The sequence below is a fragment of the Strongylocentrotus purpuratus genome, unplaced genomic scaffold, assembly GCF_000002235.5.
Source record: "Strongylocentrotus purpuratus isolate Spur 01 unplaced genomic scaffold, Spur_5.0 spur5_scaffold_2, whole genome shotgun sequence".
Lineage (NCBI taxonomy): Eukaryota > Metazoa > Echinodermata > Echinoidea > Camarodonta > Strongylocentrotidae > Strongylocentrotus > Strongylocentrotus purpuratus.
Window position 1 is genome coordinate 42440159 of NW_022145605.1, and position 20435 is coordinate 42460593.

At 35.8% G+C, this 20435-nt stretch overlaps 1 protein-coding gene across 1 annotated transcript in view; it reads left to right on the forward strand.

Moving 5' to 3' along the window:
• Nucleotides 1-579: 579 nt before the first annotated feature.
• The window catches only part of LOC115926893 (sodium-dependent dopamine transporter-like), a 63795-nt gene continuing 43939 nt past the window's right edge, over nucleotides 580-20435 (forward strand). Inside the window, 1 exon segment of the mRNA XM_030992501.1 lies at nucleotides 580-1045. The gene's annotated coding sequence lies outside the window, so the exon portion shown is untranslated.

A 20435-nucleotide genomic window follows, 5' to 3' on the forward strand; every position in this document is an offset into this window, starting at 1 on the left:
TAATAGAGAACCCCACATAAACTGATACAAAATATAAAACATGTTAATGACAAAATGTAACATACGACATTGACGATACCCAATGGTAGTTTTTGATGCCAAGATTTTTTTTGTTTGGGATTAATAATCGAGGCAGTAAATTCATGGGTTTATTTAGCATCCATCTATGAAATTACATTGGAGGTACATACATTTTGATGAGTTCGACCTTTCAACACATAACATCTAGATAATGTCGGTGAGTGATGTTTATAGCACACATTCAAGAACAAGTTGTTGAAACCCTACGCATTTTTATACTCGTTATATATTTTAAGAGAACTTTTCATTTGAAGGAATTGTGTTAAAGAGGTGGCACTTTGGGTGAATGTGTCAACAAAACTGTCACCTCTTTCTCCCAAAGCAGCACTCGACCATCCTTGTCCCACTCATGTGTCTACATGTATCGTGGTAAAACGGGTTTTTGTCTGTGTTCATGCGTTGAAAATCCTCTCCCCTGCCCCGCCCCTCCCCCTATTTTGTCGTGCCAAGAATGAAGGAAAAGGCTTTATATGGGGTGTTGAAGCGTAGAACTCACTCCCTCCCTGACTTACACTGCATGAGCTAGATATTTATACATATGAAAGACCATAACATCACGTCTGCTCAAACCCGTCAGGAATTATATCAAAGATGACATCGAAATCTTGGACGTCACAATTCACTTAGCGTTGATTTTTACTCTGTTACTTTGGAAAAAAACAAGAAGTTGGTGTTCTTCTCAGACGAAATGGTGATCTAGCTTCAAGAATTTTATTTTATACTGTGAGCTGGATTGTATATGTCTTGATCTGGGATTGACTTATGGGACATATCCACGCTTTAGGATTCTACGTGTCTGGAGACGGATATGCGCGTGATGATCTTATGAGACTTGTCATGTTCAACATTTTTTAACAGATCATTGTGTTTATTTAGCCTCTTGAAAGATTATCAAAAGAGAAGAATGAAGGAATAGCCCTAAGAGATTCAGTTATTTTGGAATCTTTACATCTGGATAAAACGGGTAAGTTTGACAAAATTACCATGGTTATATTTCATGCAGCTAGGTCATATATCGTAAAAGTTTTAATGAACGATGTTAATGGCTATGAATTGGGGACATGTCGTTGATTGATTAAAATTACCTTCTGTAACTTACATAACACGTTGTTATCGTATGGAAAATTGTTTTGTTAGGTGTTCTAATATACTCAAAAAATATTTTCTATGAAGGTCCCAAACTATGGAATGCATTGCCAGCTAATCAAAAATATTATGCATGCTCTCAGAACGTTTCCAAGAGACAATACAAAGAAAGGCTTTTAAAATCTTATTCACACCTCTTGTTTGTTGTTTACCTCAATGTTAATTGGTATATCCCTGGTTTGTATGCTTTATTTAATTTATTATTCTGCTTGGGTCTAATTTCATCCTATGTATTAACTTTACTTCTCATCTTGCCTATCCCCCCTCATATCATGTTCCTTCCTCTCCCTATCTGACTGTCTCTGTTTCTCTCTCTCTCTCTCTCTCTCTCTCTCTCTCTCTTCCTCTCTCGTTTCTCTATGGCTCAGCTGTCTATGCATTCTCTCCCCTTGTTGTTGTACACGCAACAGTATACAATGCAATTTATACATTAAAATGGAGTCGAATTTACAAGATCTTTAAATAGATCTTTAATCTGATCCCCACTCAATTTTTGTTCCTTGTGCTTTCAACTACTGATTTACTATGTCCATCTCTTTATATTTGTCATATGCGTTCATACGCAAATTTATGTATCTGTTTTTATGTATTGAGTGTATAAATGAATTGAATTGAATACCCCTCCACAAGTAATGATTCCAGCCGACATTAAACCTAAGAAGAGATATATAAAGAATGATCATTACAAACAACAGCGGTGTCATCTTGTTTTCATGAACATAACGAAATACGGTATACTATACTATTGTACTAAAATTGATTGTATTTCACCAAAGTTTTCTAATACAAATTACATAAAATCATGATTTAAACGTATAGACTATCATAATGAACTAAAGGTCATGTTTGCAATGCTTCTATATCATCTTGAAGCATGGTTTTAATGTTTAAAAGTTTATATGGAATGTGCTCCTTACTACAAAATGTTGCAAGGATAACCTTATCCTATTTCTGAGCTGTCATGAGGTTAATCTATTTGCATCTAACAGAAATAAGTGGTTTGTGTCTAAGCTTAATCTGTAAAGTTGACACTATTTCAAGGATATCACACACCGTCCTTCAAACTATTTGTTTAATTACTCGTTATGTTCATTTAAAACTAATTAGTTCATAGAAAGGCAGTGTATGTCGGCCTGTCACTCGCGCAGTTATAGGCTGTAAATAAACACTGCAACTAACGTTATAAATCAATTAAAAAATTGTCATACGTAAACATGTTGTCATAATATAAGATGACACAAAAAAACGATTCCCAAATGATGTGCTTGAAGCTTTTAGCACATCCTTTCGGCTTCCCATTTTCGTTCTAAAACTTATTTTTACAAGATGACCTGCCGCCCAATCCCCACTCACGCCCTCAAATAAACAACGGTGGTCTCTGGTATGAAAGTATTTCAAAGTCCTGAATACGCTATCTATTATATCCCTATCCTTATTGGTTAAAAAACCAAATTTCGTTTACTTTTTCGAGGCCCGGCCCAAGACCAGTATCAACGAATTATCTCGCTGTTTTGACCTCGATCTACCCCCTGAAGTGACTTTAGGCGTAGATACGTCACTGAACTAAAACACTGGGTTCGTCACTTTCACACCCAACGGCTCTCTGTTAAAATCTTGATACTGTAGGTGCTCCTTAGACCTCCTTGGTGCTCCTCAGAACATAACTCTATTCCGCATGTCACCTGCTTTTTAGTTGTTGACACGTCGCTACATGGATCGTTATAAGTCGGTATTATTTATCCGTTTCAGTCTCTCTTTCCTCCATTTCTCCTCCTTTTCCCTCTTCTTCAGCTTTTCACCCTTTTATCTCTTTTCCTCTTCAGGTCACCATGCAGAAACTAGGGTTATCCGAATCTTCTCTAACATCTCTTTTATTTTTTAGTGTCATATATTCAAGTTACACTGGTTTCCTTCCTACTATTTCTTTTCACTTTTCTTCCGCCCCCTCTCATGGGACTTAGAAGTGCACTCAGGGACATCGTCTCTAGGATCCGTACGTTATGAACGACCCAAAATGCAGAGTATGTGTAGATTTATTAGCCATTTATGTTAGAAGTGTTTTACGGTTTGTATAAGGTATACACTAGCTTTATCTCCCCTACCGTTTCAATAAAAGAAATGCATTTCCACCTTCAATGGACGAGGTTATTCTTATCACTGAGCTAGACCTATAGATGCCATTCTTGAGCTTAACAATGTGTTAACACTGCATGTTGAAAAATGTCATCAAATTGTTCAGGTTTTGGGGCGGAAAGCAAGAGCAAGGCAGGGGCGGCGATTTCTTTTCATGACCGATGGGGGGGGGGGGGGGGGGGTGGGGGCGAAATGCGAGGGACGAGTGAACATAAGAGGAGCGAAGGTGACGGAAGTGACTACCCCTCTGGCTCACAGGTGTTCGAAATTTTGTTGTGTAAAGAAATTACATTCCTTTATAGCAAAAAAACTTATAAAGACAAACAATAAACTTTTTTCACACTTAACTTTTATTTTGCCAGTAATTAATGTGCAGTCCGAGGGCCCGGTTGTAAATGTCAGTATAGTAGGTAAATTGAGTAGAAAGTTTTACATTACGGGCGAGAAGTTTTTTTTGAATTTTTTTAAAGTCTAAACGCAACACTTGGGCCCTCCAGAGCCTCAAAGTGTGTTGCCGGTTTTAGTCAGAATTTGCTATTCAATTTGTTTGCACTTTAAAAAAGAAATTCGAGGGTGGACGTGTCTCCCCAGTCCCTCCGGATCACCGCCCATGGGCACTAGGGTATTAGTCTTTATGATATCGGTCATTATTTTCAAGAGTAGTATTGATGCGAGTCACTTCAAAAAGAATCTTAACATAATTACTTGTGATTGAACGACGGAGTCAGTACCACATGGCATCACAATAACTGGAATCGTTTTGATGAATTATTTTCTTCATGTAAAACGTACAACAAACAACAGTGTATATAGAGAATTCAGGTAATGTTTCTTTTGTAGTCATTGTTCGATAATTAGACCGACTAATGTTCTGTTGAATACTCCCCCAATGAAACCAAAGCGATGCTCAGTTTGATTGGTGCGAGGCTAGCTACTTGACCCTGACCGTCATGACATCTGTCACACGGACTTTGCCGAGAAAACTTTTCTATCGGATCAGAAAGACGAACTTCAAAGCAAAGAGACAATTAGATTACTAACTACTCCAGTATTAAGTTAGCTTTTTAGATGTACTAAAAGAAGGATATCAACATCTGATACCGCTGTTTCATGCCAATAGAAATGGACATAGTGATCGAATATCAAGCGGACGATTTTTATAAACCAGAGTGCTTTGCAGCCGATATCGTATTTTACGACTAGATTCACAGTTTGCATCTTCCGTGGATAGTTAGGATCACATTTCCTCATCGTATAACTTTTGTGCCTTTGTTGTGTTTTTTCAAAGTGGAATCGAAATTGCTCAAATCGGATCAAAAAGTGATATATTCGTCGAATGCATGACTGCGCTTGAATCGTCCTCTAGCTACTTTTGTTTAAATTATTTTAAAAAAGGGGACAAACAAGATTACGTAGACGAGCAAAACGGTTCTTGTTCACTTTTGTACATTATTGTAATGATGACAAAAATGATATAAGGAATACAGAGAATAGGGATTTTTTTCTTCTCTGATTCATCAAATCAGAGATCGGCAATAGGTTGGATTAATGACTGAGTTTGTGTACTTGATGTACTTCTTATCAGACATCATAAAGATCACTGATGCAGCTTTATATATTCTTTGCTTATCATTCTGCAGAAAATCATGTCTGTATTCATGGTTATACTGCAGACTAACTTCGTTCTTCGAGTGTTCGCATAAACGAGACATTTTAAACCTCATCGTAAATTCGACGTTAGTAAATTCTTGACTTCTTACATAGACCTTCACCATATGGTGCTTCAATACTTGAAGGGAATTAATCGAGATCACTTCCAAGGATAATGTATTAAACGAAACTCATTGAAAATGTTATTTGAAAATACAAGTTGATCTCGCCGAATTAGCTCGTTAGATATCCTTTCAAACTCAGTCGACGTAATTCCACTAGTAGTATTTGGAGCAAGTCATTTATCTCAGTATATTCTCTATGATAACGGAGTAGATGGATACTTCTCAGATGGATCTCATGCGGTAGACTCTATTATCATTTTCCGGATGTAGAGTGTTGTCTTTCTGTTTGTGAGGAGTTGCATTGGAATATTGTCTTTCGCATGTAAGTTGTATTGCTAGCCTCCAGGGTGCTACAGCGGTCTGAGCTCATTCCCGTTCACTCTATATTGGTACGAATCTAGAAACACGGTCCTAACATCAGCCAGTCACTAAGGAGGTGAGTACTATTTGTTGTTGAAGTCATTTTTATTTATTACCACCCTTGTCCAATGGTACAGATCTTTTTTAACCTTCTCGATGAAAACTATTTGAAATATTAACACTTTCAACGACCAGGTAGCCTGATACCCTGTTACGATTTATAAAGTGGATAAAACATGCCATGCCTGAGATATGTGTTAATTGTTAAAAATCATAAACCGAGAGAGAGAGAGAGAGAGAGAGAGAGAGCGAGAGAGAGAATGAATGTCTGAATGAAATGTACAGAGATGGGATGACAAAAAGGGGGGATGAAGGGTGTGAGGGAAACGGAGATAGCATAGAGAGAGAAAGAGAGAGAGAGAGAGAGAGAGAGAGAGAAGGGGGGATCTGAAGGAGAAGAGATATGACAAGGTGTAACAGGTGAAAATATAATGACGGATGAGGTCATATAACATCTTCAAAGAAAAACTAAGCTTCTTTAAATATAATAGACAAAAGGCTCATCGAACCAATAGTGACGTTCTTGGTATTCTTTTAAAAGAATCAGATGAATCGTTTATTCGCACCAAGACACTCTTAATTATGGTTTGTCTCATTTGAAAATAAGGCAGTTTTTGGTCCAGGGTAATGAGCTAAATAATTATTCTCTACTTTTGCCTATGCAACACATTTTGAAAAGGGATCTATTCCTAATATCAACGGTTCTTCAAAAGTTAACTAACTCTATAACTATAAATAGGAGGAACACAAATAAGAAGCAAAATAACCAAGGTAAAGGTGCCAAATATATATTGATTTGACAACTACTGAGAACAGAACAGATGATCAGTTACAATGCCAGGGGGGTCTCACATATTTGACCCAGATCATTTTCAGAGTAAATGCCAATACCCAGAGGACCAATTTGAAGATAAAATACTACCAGTTCTGATATGATCTCTGGCATAAACCCTTCAGAAAAGTTTGTTCTGTAACAGAGCAGGGAAATTGGACGATAATTGGAAAATTTGGAGGGCAAGTGAGCTCTGCGGGGTTTTCACACATCCTCCTCTCGGTTACGTTTCACATGCCTGAAGTGACGGTTGAAAACGAAGGTATTATTCTTTTCTTCTACCTTTGAGTATTACCGGAAATGAAAACAACGTGCTTTGGAGCTATCAAATGAATATAAACGCCTCATAGGTAGTATGGAAAAAATGATTACATCTTTTTTGCAGTTGCTTGATAATTTGGTTTGCTTTCAGCGATTTTTGTTGTTGACAGAAAATGTTCAAGCGACACATCATTTTCTACTTTACGCAATCTATTTAGATTTGTTTTGGATATATTTGGTAATATCCAGTCCTCGGGTTGGATCCGGAAGCATTAAAACCTCCAATCCTTTAAATGAGAAATTATATATTTAAAAAATACATATACATTTTTTTTAATGTGAAGGCAACTTCGAACCTCGGATGCTTAGATTAAACCCATTATCTCAAAAGATTAATATTATTGAGATATGAAATGATATGTCAGAATCCAAGCAATGCTTAATTCAATCGATGACAAAATTATTTCCGTTTCGGTTAGAGTTAATTCTCTTTGGGGCTTTCGGTATTCAAACTCAAAGGCAGTTTGTTAGCATTTAGCAATCATATTCAACCCTCGAACTAGATTGATGAAGAGCCATGTACCCATGTAGAGAAACAGGTGCGATGAACTGTACATATTGTTATGTGTGCGTAAATTGTGCTCTTACAGACGTGTATCAATCAAATCTGATTATTCACATATCTGAGGACCTCCCTATTTATAACCTCACCATTCGAAATATGCGATTCAATTATGAACCGAGATCCTTCAGAGTAAGTTTGTCTGCGAAGACGGAGAACTGACCGTACCCCTAAACCCTGCGTTTAAGGAATATGACTTACAATGTTTTTTAAACTGTAACATCTAGAATGTTCAGACTGTCCCGAAATATAAGAATACATGCGAATAAAACCTTTCCTTTTTACATTGTACATGGTTTTGCCATAATGTCAATTTGTAAGAACAATGGAATTCATAACAACCGAAATAGAGTGTAGCTGTAATAGGTTACAATGTCTCTCGGATTTTCGTTATTCGCTGATGACACATAAACTGATTTCGCTGGTTAATGAAGATATAAGTAAATTGTTCTTATGTTTTAGAATAATAAATTAGTTTTAAATCAAGATAAAACAAAGTACATCATATTTCGTTCAAAGAACAGAAGAGCTCCCAGAGACATTCATTATCCTTTTCTTGGTGTCACTGTAGACGAATTCCTAGACTGGAAGACCCACATTAAAAATGTACCATTGAAAGGATCAAGAAGCAATTGGGGTATTATCAAAATTATAATTTACCGTTCCCTCAAAATGTGTTAATGTTATTAAACTCAATAGTATTATCCAATTTAAGTTCAACTTTGTCAAGATTTAAAGTTATGTGCAAAAGGGAACTATTCATTAACTTGTAAAACTGGGTAAAACTATAAGTTATCATCTCATGTTTCGCATTTTTACGTGCTTCCTTTCTTCTTTTTCTTCCCCTTTTTCTATTTGATATTATCTTCTTTTCTCCTCCTCCTCCTCTCTCTCTCTCTCTCTTTATAATATGTCTAAACTTGCATTACATTGTGTGTGAATGGGTGAGTATGGCTGAGTGTGTGTGTAAGATATTTGAAACAGTTTTGTAATAGCATAAATATATATATATATATACTTTTGTTGTTGTTAACTGTATGTTTTTATTTTATTCCATTGTATGTCAATGGGCCCCATTTACAAGCTTTGATTCTCAGTGGTCCATAACCTGTCAATATATTGTAATTGTACCAGTACCGGTGTGATTGATTGTAAACTGTTTTTAATGATTGGTTGAATAAATTGAAATTGAATTGAAATTGAAACGCGATGATATCAAGAGGCCATACAAATTTGTATAAAGTTGCCAACCCTCATTTTCGGCATTAAATCCTCCAACAAACGAGACAGATTATGGAACTGTCAAAGTCAGGCCCCTAATAATGACTTCATGACCTTTTGCACACTTCGTGCCAGGAGGTTATAATCTCAACGACAAATAATAAAATAATTTTCATGAGAGAAGTGATCTTTCAAATTCTGTTCTATTCTGATACCAAACGCACTGAATGATTGTTTACCAATTAATGTCAAAAATGAACTTGACGAAGCGAGTTTGAGCGTCTCGTGCGATCAATATACTTTCATAAATCATTCGTCTCTTGAAAAAAATGTATGTAAATCTTATCAAACTCCACGATAAATCTCGGGTGTTTAGTACTCTTTAGGGAGTTGAAAGTTGAACAAATGCCCCGCTTTTGTGTACATTTTGATATCTTGAAATAAATGGAAATATGGGGTGTTGAATAGATTAGTGGAAATATCATATCGTAAGCTTATAAAGACATATTCTAAGTGTAGAATACCAGGAACGAATCATATTTTGATATCATTATCTTCTCATCAATATCAGTTAATTTAGAAAGATAACAATGATGAATAGATCTACCAGAGTGACCTGTAGGAGTGAACAAGTATTTGAAGGACATGCTCATGAATCCTTCGAGCATAGAGATGTGCTTCTGTATTGGAAAGAAACATACGGGATGGCTTGTATAGTCAATGATAATTTTAAAAACAATCTTTAAAATGTTATTTATATTGGGGGTTTTATGCTAAAAAGACATCAACATTCTTATTTTTAAAATTTGTATTAGGTTACTTATATCATTTTTTATGTACTATAACTTTATGTATTTTCGTTGGGGGGGGGGGGGGGGGGGGGGGGGGGGGGGGGGGGGTGAAAGGGGAGGGGGACTGGATTATTCCGTTGGTGCTCCGTGTACGGAACTGAGTGGATTACTACCCGAATCAGATGGAATAGCGCCCGCTTACGAATGCTACGTCGTAAAAATGCCTCGTTCACATACCTACTTTTCAAAGCAGCAGGAACCACTACACTCCTATGTCCACGCAATTATAAGCTCCATGATCTGTTTATGTCGTGTTTGTGGAATTGCAACCCATTATTGCATTCTGAGTGTTAAAGCAACCAATTGCTATATCCATTATTATTACGATCTCAAAGTAAAACAACTCATTGTTGTTTTCACATAGCTCACAATTAAAGTATTTTGTCGCGTTCACATTTGTTTCTTGTAATTTAGCAACATTGCCGTATCCTCAATTTTACCAAAATTTATATCAAACCCGTATACGTTCTACCCGTCCTACGTTATTTTTACAATTTGTGAGGAGTAGAAAACCCTTTAAAAAATAATAATCTTGATGTGTCAAAAGCCAAGTGCTTTCAAAATACTTTCCTAAGGTTAACCTACCTTGTTGCTTGGTGCATTGATGTGGTTACACAGTGACGTATTCACTTTCTCTGCTTGTAATGTAGCAAGTTGTGTTCATATTATGGCTCAGCCCACATCTTTAGCCCATCGACTTAAAGAGAGAGGCTAATGATCGACGAACCCAAATCTTTGGTGTGAAATTTTGTCAAAATAAACTTAGTCCATTTTCTGCCGCATACCTTCAAGGTAACGTAGTTCAAAATAAAATCCTCCAGAATGAGATGGAGATTAAAACAAGCTTGCTAGATCGGTGCTACGTGGAACTTTTTTGTTAGGAAAAAACTCGTGCCACCGATGTTACATGATTTCGATTATTATTTTTTAGTTAATTCACTAAATAATTACAAGTAATTGCAACTTGGGTCCTGTCTGAGACATATTATGCAAGTCGATTTTTCATGTCATGTTATTGGTTAAATAGAAGGAGGTTTTTGCAACGGAGAGCCATTTTCTTGTGTATTATGATCGTTTAATATAAAACGTATTATCTTTAGAGTTATATGCTTTGAAATTTTCCAAAATGTCATTTAAAGCATTTTAAATAGGTGATACAGGCCTAATACGACAGCACTGTCATGTTGATTGTTTTTGTTTATAAGTATATAAATTCAGTAATAACACCTTATAACAGTGATATAGTGATAGTTGTGTTATACTGTTTGGTTTACGAGTTAGACGAGTAGTGTAGATGAAGTGTTATGATAAAGACAAGTCTAGGATCGTCATATCCAGACAACATCGGTATTATTTTAGTTGTCATCGTGTCGAAAAAAACACAAGATCAAAATGTTTAGTCACGTAATAAAAGAATGAATTAATTTTGAAAGCATATTGAAAACCAGTTCAATTTGGAAGATTAATGATTTGCGTGATTACCCGGGGTTTATTTGTTCATGTTCTCACTTTACATCTGTGGAGTCATTAGACCACAAGATCAAAACATATGCCCTCGAGAAATCGAACAGATGACGTAAAGTGGTCATCTGGGACTCATTACTCAAAATCACTTCGTGAAGAATTTCTCCTGTTGATACTCACTGTTCATCGTCTAGCTAAATTACACAAGTTCAAAAGGATGGATTCACCCTTCACAATATACTGGGTCTATGCTTAGGGTTTTCGTAGGGGTGAAGGAAATCCTTTATACAATTTACAAAAGATTCCATATCAAAGGCAACTCTCATGGAGATAAAACAACACATTGAATGTGCATTGAACAATTGAATAAACTCTGGTCTTGTTTTCAAAAACAAGACCAGATTCTTGAATGGATTTCTTTCGTCATTGAGCGGATGGGTGAACTTGATTGAAAATAATTATACAAACAAAATGAGTTTGTCTTTATATTGATTATACCTTTTCAAAAGTATGTTATTTATTTTTCCAATCTAAAAAAATAGCAAGTGTCTGATACAGACGACTAAAATTTAGATTGAATGTTAACACTTGGACTTAAACAAATGGAGCTATTCCGTTATATTCAAAGTGATTCTGTTCTCGAATGTTTGTGCAAAAAAAAAAGGCAGCGCCCATTTTTATATGAAAATAATAAATAATAAATTAGTTGCAAGTAGCAAAACCAGTGAAATCAACGTAAACATGTATCAGAAAAATATAGAGTCGATATTTCGTTTTTAGAGAATACTCTCATTGCTGTGATCATGAAAACATTCGTGGTGAATGAATGCAAATAACCTCCCTCACCTAACATTCTACTTTTCATTTTTTACCAAGGACCTTATTAGCGCACACTTAAACTCAAAGAGGATTTTAAATGTATAGAACAAAGGTACGACAATTCGGACCTTATCATATTTTTTATTTAAATGCGAATAGAAAGTAGTTGTTTTTTTTACCTTACACGCACACTACACTATTCTCCATCTGTGGAATGTAAATAAATTAACAACAATCCCGCCTCGTTCTTTTTGTTCAACACAAATCATGTACAGGTCGTGTCATTGTAATTTCCGCATATTAAAAAATGTGATGGGATGTCAATAATAATAATAATAACGGTCATAATGATAATAATAATAATTACTACTACTACTACTCCTACTACTACTACTACTACTACTACTACTACTACTTCTACTACTACTACCACTACTATTACTATTACTACTACTATTCCACTACTACTACTACAACTACTACTACTACTCCTCCTACTACTTCTACTACTACTACTCCTACTACTACTACTACTACTACTACTACTACTACCAACAATGATAATAATGATTATAATAATAACAATGATAATGATAATAATAATAATAATAATAATAATAATGATAATAATAATGATATAAATAATAATAATAATGATAATAATAATAATAATGATAATAATAATAATGACAATAATAATAATGACAATGTTCACGAGGCCCACATGTCCATCTCTATAAAGTTGCAAAAGGCGCCTAAAAAAAGAAATACACAAGCTCGAAATTGAATCAACATTAAAGGTAAAGACCAGTTATGGTCATGCGATTGCATTGTGAAAGAAACGTTGTGGAATCGATCAGAAAAGGTTGATCATCTAGCATCTAGCATCTGCAAGGTTCTGGAATCATCAAAATGATAAGAAATTTGGCCCATTCTTCGTAAAGTTACAAGCACTATACACAGAAAGATGTATATGGGACTACCCTATATCTCTCACAGACCATGAGAGAAACAAATTTAACAAATATATGAATTAGTAGGCGGTTTCCCGGCAAATTTTTTATCATCATGTATTAGCCAAAACATATTCTTTCACATGAGTGGTAATGAGATCTTCCATTTCATTTTTTGAAATTGGGGCGTTTCCAATACTGGTCTTTACCTTTAATACATGAACAAAACGTTGTACTCTAAAAGGGAGACTTATTAGGGCGCGTTCATGCTTGATTTTGAAGGTAGAATGAGCGATCTGAAACGCTCATCGTAAACGCTCATCGTGATCGCAGTTCCACGGTGTACTATTCATGCTTACTTCTCTGGCTCATCGAGGCAATTCTCCGTGTGTGGCCTTAATTGGTCTTCCAGCTGGATTCGCAAACCGTCACTGTGCATGCTACGTAGACCCACTAGAGGTCAGTGCGTTGACCCCATTTAAACGCGTTTACAAATTGTAAACGCATCTTTTTGTGAGTTTACGATCGGCGATCGTGATCGCCGTTTTTTCGGTGATTCTACAAAAGTAAGCATGGACGCAACCGTGTTTTAAACTAAACGCGTAACAGATGCCTGATTCTGGCCAGAAAAAGTGAAGCATGAACACGCCCTTAATCATGTTCATGTAACCACCAAACATTAAGTGGGTGTTGAGTATAGTTTTGAAAGTTTGAAGCGTGTTTGCTGTTCTAAAAGAAGAAGATAACTTATTCCACAGCAGGAGCTGCTGATCATGCTCATGACAATGTTCTATAAGGGAGTTTCCTTTAGTCTAGATTTCCTCATATTACTGAATGAATGTAAACCGGAACGACGTGAGGAATGTGGTGTTAGGAGGGATAACATATACTCAGGATCAAGGTTCTTTATCAAACTGAACAACCAGGTGTCTGTATGTTGGACATGAATGAAAGTATAGTTCACAATCTAAGAAAATTGTATATTTCCTCCTTCTACCTCACAGACTTCATAACACGTAGTGACTGATGGATTCACAGAATGATGGTGAAAAGTACTTTGACATTGAGCAGACAACTCGGTAGTCAAATGTATGTAAGAGGCAGATAGGGGCGTTGTAAGAGTTGAGTTCACATGAGTTAAGATAAGTAGCTTTCCAGATTGATTCGATTACACCGAGGCATAAAGGTGGTCCCGAATTCTTGTAATGGTCAAAAGTAAAATTCACTCTCAGAATTCAATGATATTTTTATACTCAATGAATTAATTGGGAATATTTGCCAAACAAACTCCATCTTAAGGTGAGAAATCATTTAAAAGTAATTTATAAATGGATGATGATACTACTAATAATAGCTAGTTCTTATATTATAGCGCTTTTCTGGACCGAAAGCCATCTCAAAGCGCTAAGAATACAGTTTAGATTTTCCATGAATGTGCCGGTATGGACAACCCTGTCTTAGTTCTCTGTTATATTATTGTGTACACATGTCATGTTCTACAGCAGCTCCATTTATTTGTTACACTATCTAAAAGCAAAGTATACGGTTTCTCTCAAAATAATGTTAATGAGTTGCCCAACACCAGCTAAACATGTCACTATGTTATCATGATCGCACGACACCTGTAGCTCAAACACATTGCATTCGAAGCTAATTATCAGTTTGTTCGAAAAGATAATAACATTTCAAACTTTTGTATCTATCATTAAAAAACCCTCCATGATTATATTTGGGGTGAAACAAGTGTTATAGCACATAAAAAAGGCTCATGCGCACGTACCCACAAATTTCTACGAAATACGAAATACTGTTTTTTATAAATTGTCAACATATAATCTTATGTGAAAACTCTGATTAGGTTTTGTAATGCGTTAGGATGTCAAGTTGCATTGTTGAAAGATGGAAATTTGCACTCAGTCGCTTTGCTTTCTCGCTTGGACAAAATTTCCGCCGATAAAGTGATGCTCCACTACCAATCTCGGCTTTACTGTGCACTTCTGCACAGAGCGGTCGACCTCAACGCCTGCTGAAAGCCGATATTGAAAGAAACTTTTCTATAGAAGCTAAATCAAAGAACAATGTTCAACTTGACGATGATGTCCCATGTCTATCTTTTTCTTTCTGTACCTTCTTCTAATTTACTGTGTTCCGTTTCTCATACAACCATGCCTTTTTAAAACCAAATCCACTATCAATAGCATTTTCGGTATAGGGATGTTGAAAGGTGCATAACTTTGGTCGAAAACAAAAAAAAATCGTTTGCAAAACCATAATCACTGTTGATAATATTTGTGAATTTTGGACTGCTTATTTCGCGTCGGCACAAAATAACCACAAGCTCCTTCGATTCGCAATGTTCTTAAGATAAAAGATATTTACCTTTATTATGTTTATTAGTGAATTAAAAAATCAGAGGAATCCACCCACCTTTTGGCCTTTTCGAAAATTCAAAAGGTTCCAGAAACGTCTGATATTTAATCCAGACAGAAAACAGCTGTGATATCTAGGTCTATGTTTAACCCACACCGTCTTAACCCCACCCCCTTATTTTTACATGAACCATCGGTCTCTCTAAAGCTATTTATCTTCAAGCACTTTGTGGACTTGGCTTCATCATGATATAGGGAACAGTGACAGATGTTTGTAGCGTTATAGGTTAATTCGTGAATTGACATTTGCGACGATTACACCTATTTTGTAACCCTGATGTCTGGGCTAACCTTAACCCTGGAATCCGTTTAACACAGCCAAATGTTGTCATGAGATTAACAATGAACTATCTAGGCTCTTCCACTGCACCTTACCAATTGATAGTGATCCATCCTTTCTTACTTTATTCCTGCCCCCCTTTCCAATGTTCTTGCGGAGACTAGATTACTGGAGAACATATCAGGTTAAGGGCCTTACAATTCAAGGAAATTAGACTCAGGATTCCATTATTCAAAATTTCTGAATCCCCATGACTTTCAATCGCCCCTGTAAAAGTCACACTTAATAGTACTGTTTTAACAGCGCAAGCACGCGCACCACACGAGCACGCATGTTCACACACACCACACATCCACACGCGCACACACCCTCACACACCCACACGCATAACACAATCTCCTGTCGTGATACATTGGTAATGTATATACTTGATTGGATTGAAAGTCAAGTGAATGTACCACTATACGACTAAATCTACTTTTTAAACTTACACAATCAGAGCCGTATTACCTTAATAACATCCATGATGATTATTCGTGAAGTCTGCAAGTTAAAGTCGCATTAATTGACTATCATCCTTTTATTTCGTCGCATCGTGTGTTTTTAAAGGAATACAATTTTTTTATTTAGAGAATCTAATATCCCTGAAGTTGTAAATGAATTTTGATTATAATTTCTTGAAAATATGATCTATGAGTCTTATCCTGTATTTGGGCTTTTTTATTGAGTTGAAAACATATTTTGTTTGTATCATTATACTCACACACTTTTTGTCAGACATTTTGATTTGATTACCTAGATTGTGAGGTGAGTCAGGGTTACTTGGTCGAACCCACCCCCCCCCCCCCCACCACGAAATGGAAATCCACCACATATCACTTAACGATATGAATATCGAATATCAAACAAAACGAAATGAAAGCAGGGGCGTGAATTTTTTCTGTATCTTATCTATCATGCGTGTAATGTAGGTCTTTATCGTTATGATGATGATCATCATTACCTTAACAACCAGTATCCTATAGATGTCATCATTGTAATCATTTTGTTTTGAATTGCACGATCAACATTATGACACATTCAATAATCATGTACCGCTCCAGTAGAATTCTGGATGTCAAAATTGAATCTATGAATTCTATTACTTATTAGAATATGACAGGTGGCTATATATGACCCTTTCTTAGTTTCAGTTATTAAAAGTAAATCTTTGTTTTTGTGGACAAGGATTGCTTTTGCCCCGCCTGTGCAAATACACTATTGGCAAGAGGTAAACGTTTCGGTACTAACATGGCTGAATTCACAACTAAATTTTAACGAATTCAGAACGGAAATAAAGTGACTGAACTTGAGTAGTAGCTGTACAATAAAGAAAAAAAAACAACTAAAGTAAGACTGCCTCATTTGAATTCAGATGGAGCAATAAACACGGGGGAAAATGTGGAAGAAAAAGGCTGTTCTCATGTAATACATAACAATACATTTGATATGAAAAGGAAAAAAAATTCTACCACACTGTCTAGTCACGAATACTTAATTATAAAGTTAACGTGATATATATAAGCATAACAAATTAATAACCAGGAGCCCGTTGCATACAAATTACCACTAATGGTAACTCTGCCATCATTGGTAACTACCATGGTAACACTGCTCAACAGCCAATCAAAATCCAGGCTTTCCTTGGAAGTTAACATTGATGACAAAGTTACTATCAATGATAACTTTTATGCAACGGGCCCCTGATATTGTTTTAGAGGGATTAGAGATTAAATGGAGAAAAAAGGGGATCCTCTTAAATGAAAAAAAGAATACAGACTTCATCAGACTGATTAGACGGGTCATAAGACTGTATTCACACAAGAAGTTAAGGACACCGTATATTTTGTGTGAGCAGGCAATATATATCTAATCAAAGGTTTAATCGAAGAGAGAGAATGTTTTGATATGTGTCATTTGATGAGATGCATAATTATACATTTTTGGTGCTCTTTTTGCCCTTTTGCGATACGCTTGTTCATGCCAGCCAAGAAAGTGTTTAATACTGGTACTTTATAGTAAGGTCAAGTAAATAGCATTTTCCGAATGGCCATATATTTTGTAGGTTTTCTTCAGCGTGCAATAAAATTAATATAAGAGATCGAAAAGAACTCTCATAGATTTGAAATGAGAAAAGCGAAGAAAGAGTGTGTGTATGTGTGAAAGAGGGACACCTTGTTGAGTTCACGGCTGATATACGATCCCTCGCTTGCGTGAATTTCTTGTCTGCTTTGCTCCCTGACTGACTAGTAACAATGGAAGATATTAATTTTGGCGCGAAGATCCCCCTGGGGCATCTAACTACACACGATAGGTAATACAGAGGCAATCTGAGACGAAAGTCAATTGCACATACACAGCCCCGTGTTATTGATGTACTGGGGCGATTTCTTTCGGTCGGAATATATATGATGCGAGATATGTGTCGAATTGGATAGATTCGGATACTATTTATACCTACAATGCGATTGAGATATACACATACACATGATTTAAATTATATAAAAAAAATTGTAAACGTCGGCTTGTTGTGCACTGCTAATATATTTAGGCGGTAAATTCGGTAAAGGCGGTGAAAATGTTCTAATCGAATTAAGAACGAAAACTTTGCTGTTGCATACTTTAACAGTTCAGTTCAGTCTACTGCTTTAACAGGATTTGAATATCGGCTTTCGATAGTGATTTGGAAAAGAACAGCCATATAAATGTATACCATGCACGTGTTAGAAATGATTAAATACTAGTAGGTATACATAACTACGGTTTTTCTTTTTCTTTCTCTTGAAATGTAAAAATTATCTCTTGCTATGCTCATGTATTCCTGCCACAAAAAAAAAAATTTGCTTAATGTATTAAAGGTACTATGTCCCATTTGCAGGCCAAAAAAATGAAAAAGTTAAATTCCAACTGCATTTGAAAGATAATACTAATTAAGAACTTCCCTAAAAAAGTTGGGGCTTGAAAATGTCTTCAAGTGGGAAAATAACGACTATTAGTTGTCAAATCGACTTTAGGGCTATAGAGCCCAAAAGTAATAGTCTTGATTTTCAGACAATTGTACCGAATGGTCATACGTTTTATGCTGAGCAAAAATTCAATCAGTTTAATCTTGGCCATCACAAGAAGTGGGTTATTGATGTAGACAAATGCTTATGACTCTTTACAACTCTTTTCATGTATGTTATTACCAAAGAAGAAAAAAGCCAGTCAGTCACTCAATAGTGTCTAACAGTGAAGTCTAGCAAGTAAACGGGTTTCCTTGCATAATTTGAATATGAGGACACTGCTAATGTTTAAATTTCACAGATAGGACATACATGACATATTCATAATTCCTGCAAAGTTTTACAGAATTTGAGGTTGGCTGCAAAAGGGACATAGTACCTTTAACAAAATATCTTATACTCAATATAGATATTCATTCTTATTCCACACGGAATTTGTATAACTTCCATATGCCCCTTGCTAGAACATCCATATCACAAAATTCTGTATTTTACTCAGGACCTAGGCAGTGGAACTCCTTACCAACTCAATTGAAATTCAGTCCATTACGTAACTCATTTAAAAAACCGTTCAAAAAATTCCCTTTGAATAATTCTGGAGTGTTATAATTTATGTACATGTATTATCTCTCTCTTTCTCTCTCTCTCTCTCTCTCTCTCTCCCCTCTCTCTCTATCTCTCTCTCTCTCTCTCTCTCTCTCATCTTGCACCTTCTTGTCCTTCTCTCACCCCTTTCTCTATTTACCTTTTCATTTTATCATCGCCGTTGTTCTGTCTAAGCTGTCTTTTGTGCCAAACACCTGACATTGGGTTGTAATATATTTTTTGTCCTTGATTTTCAGAGGGTAAAATAACTTATACATTTCTTGTTTTCAATGTAGGGATGAAATCATTGTTTACGAGATTTTTGATCTTTCATTTGTCCCAACTCATTTTTAAACCAAGCTTCACTTACATTTATTGTCATGATGTTTGTAATTTTATATTTTATGTATTTATGGTTTTAATGAGTGAACAAATTGAATTGAATTGAATTTCATCCACGCCCTATGAAGTTTGCCAGACGTTTTCTCAGCATGTTTCTCGATTTCTGCTTTCTTATGCAGTATTGAGTTAAACATTGCCATGACCGTCAGTTAGCAAGGCATAGCATATAAAGCTTTGCTCCCAACCTAGGCTAAAAGCAAGCGAGAAGGTAAGTGCGTTACACCCTGTTCGGATCATTCTGAGCAGACGTAATCCCGTATTCATAGCTTTCCCGCTCTCAACAAATTGACCGTGACGCCAGAGTGATGCCTCATGGTTTGACATGACGTCATCTAGTGGACAGTGTACCTTTTGAATCGTAGATCTAGAATTCAGAGAAAGAGAATTAATATAAGGAGTAGACGAAGGCAAAGGAGAGAACGAAGAAGATTATAATGATAATAATGATGATAATAAAACAATACAATACTTAGAAGAAGAAGAATAATGAATTAGAAAAGGTTTGAGAAGGAAAGAGTAGATATGCCTGTTTTGTTAAAATTAACGATCGACCCTCCATCTTCCCCGAACTGTTTTCAAAATAATCTTGCCGTAATTAAGTATAATGACACGATTCCATGAACGTTACTTAGCTTCACGATAGCTTCACGATAGTGAGAATTATACTATTTCCGAGACTCCCATAATGACATCGAGTTACATCGGCATGACATCATCTTACTCTTGCAACCGTTATAGTGAAACGTTCAGTAACCTTCTGATCACTTCATTTATTCATCAAACTATCGTTGGTTAATTTGATTTGTCATAAGGTAAACGTTTTTGCTATAACTTGACTTAATGACCCAATATTGGATGACATCATAAATTTCATGACGTCATGATATGTGTATACTATTGATCTATTTCGAGTTGGTAACAGCTTGGCTCTATAGATGTTCTATAAAAACATACAGCGACAATACTTGACAAGAGAACCTACTTTACATTGCGTTACGTTTGTTGTATGATCTGAAAAATTGCTTTTTGACACCTTGGGTCACGTTGGATTATGATATAATTAATTTTCTGGACAAACCGTGATATCCACACAAAATATTGAATTGAATTGAATTGA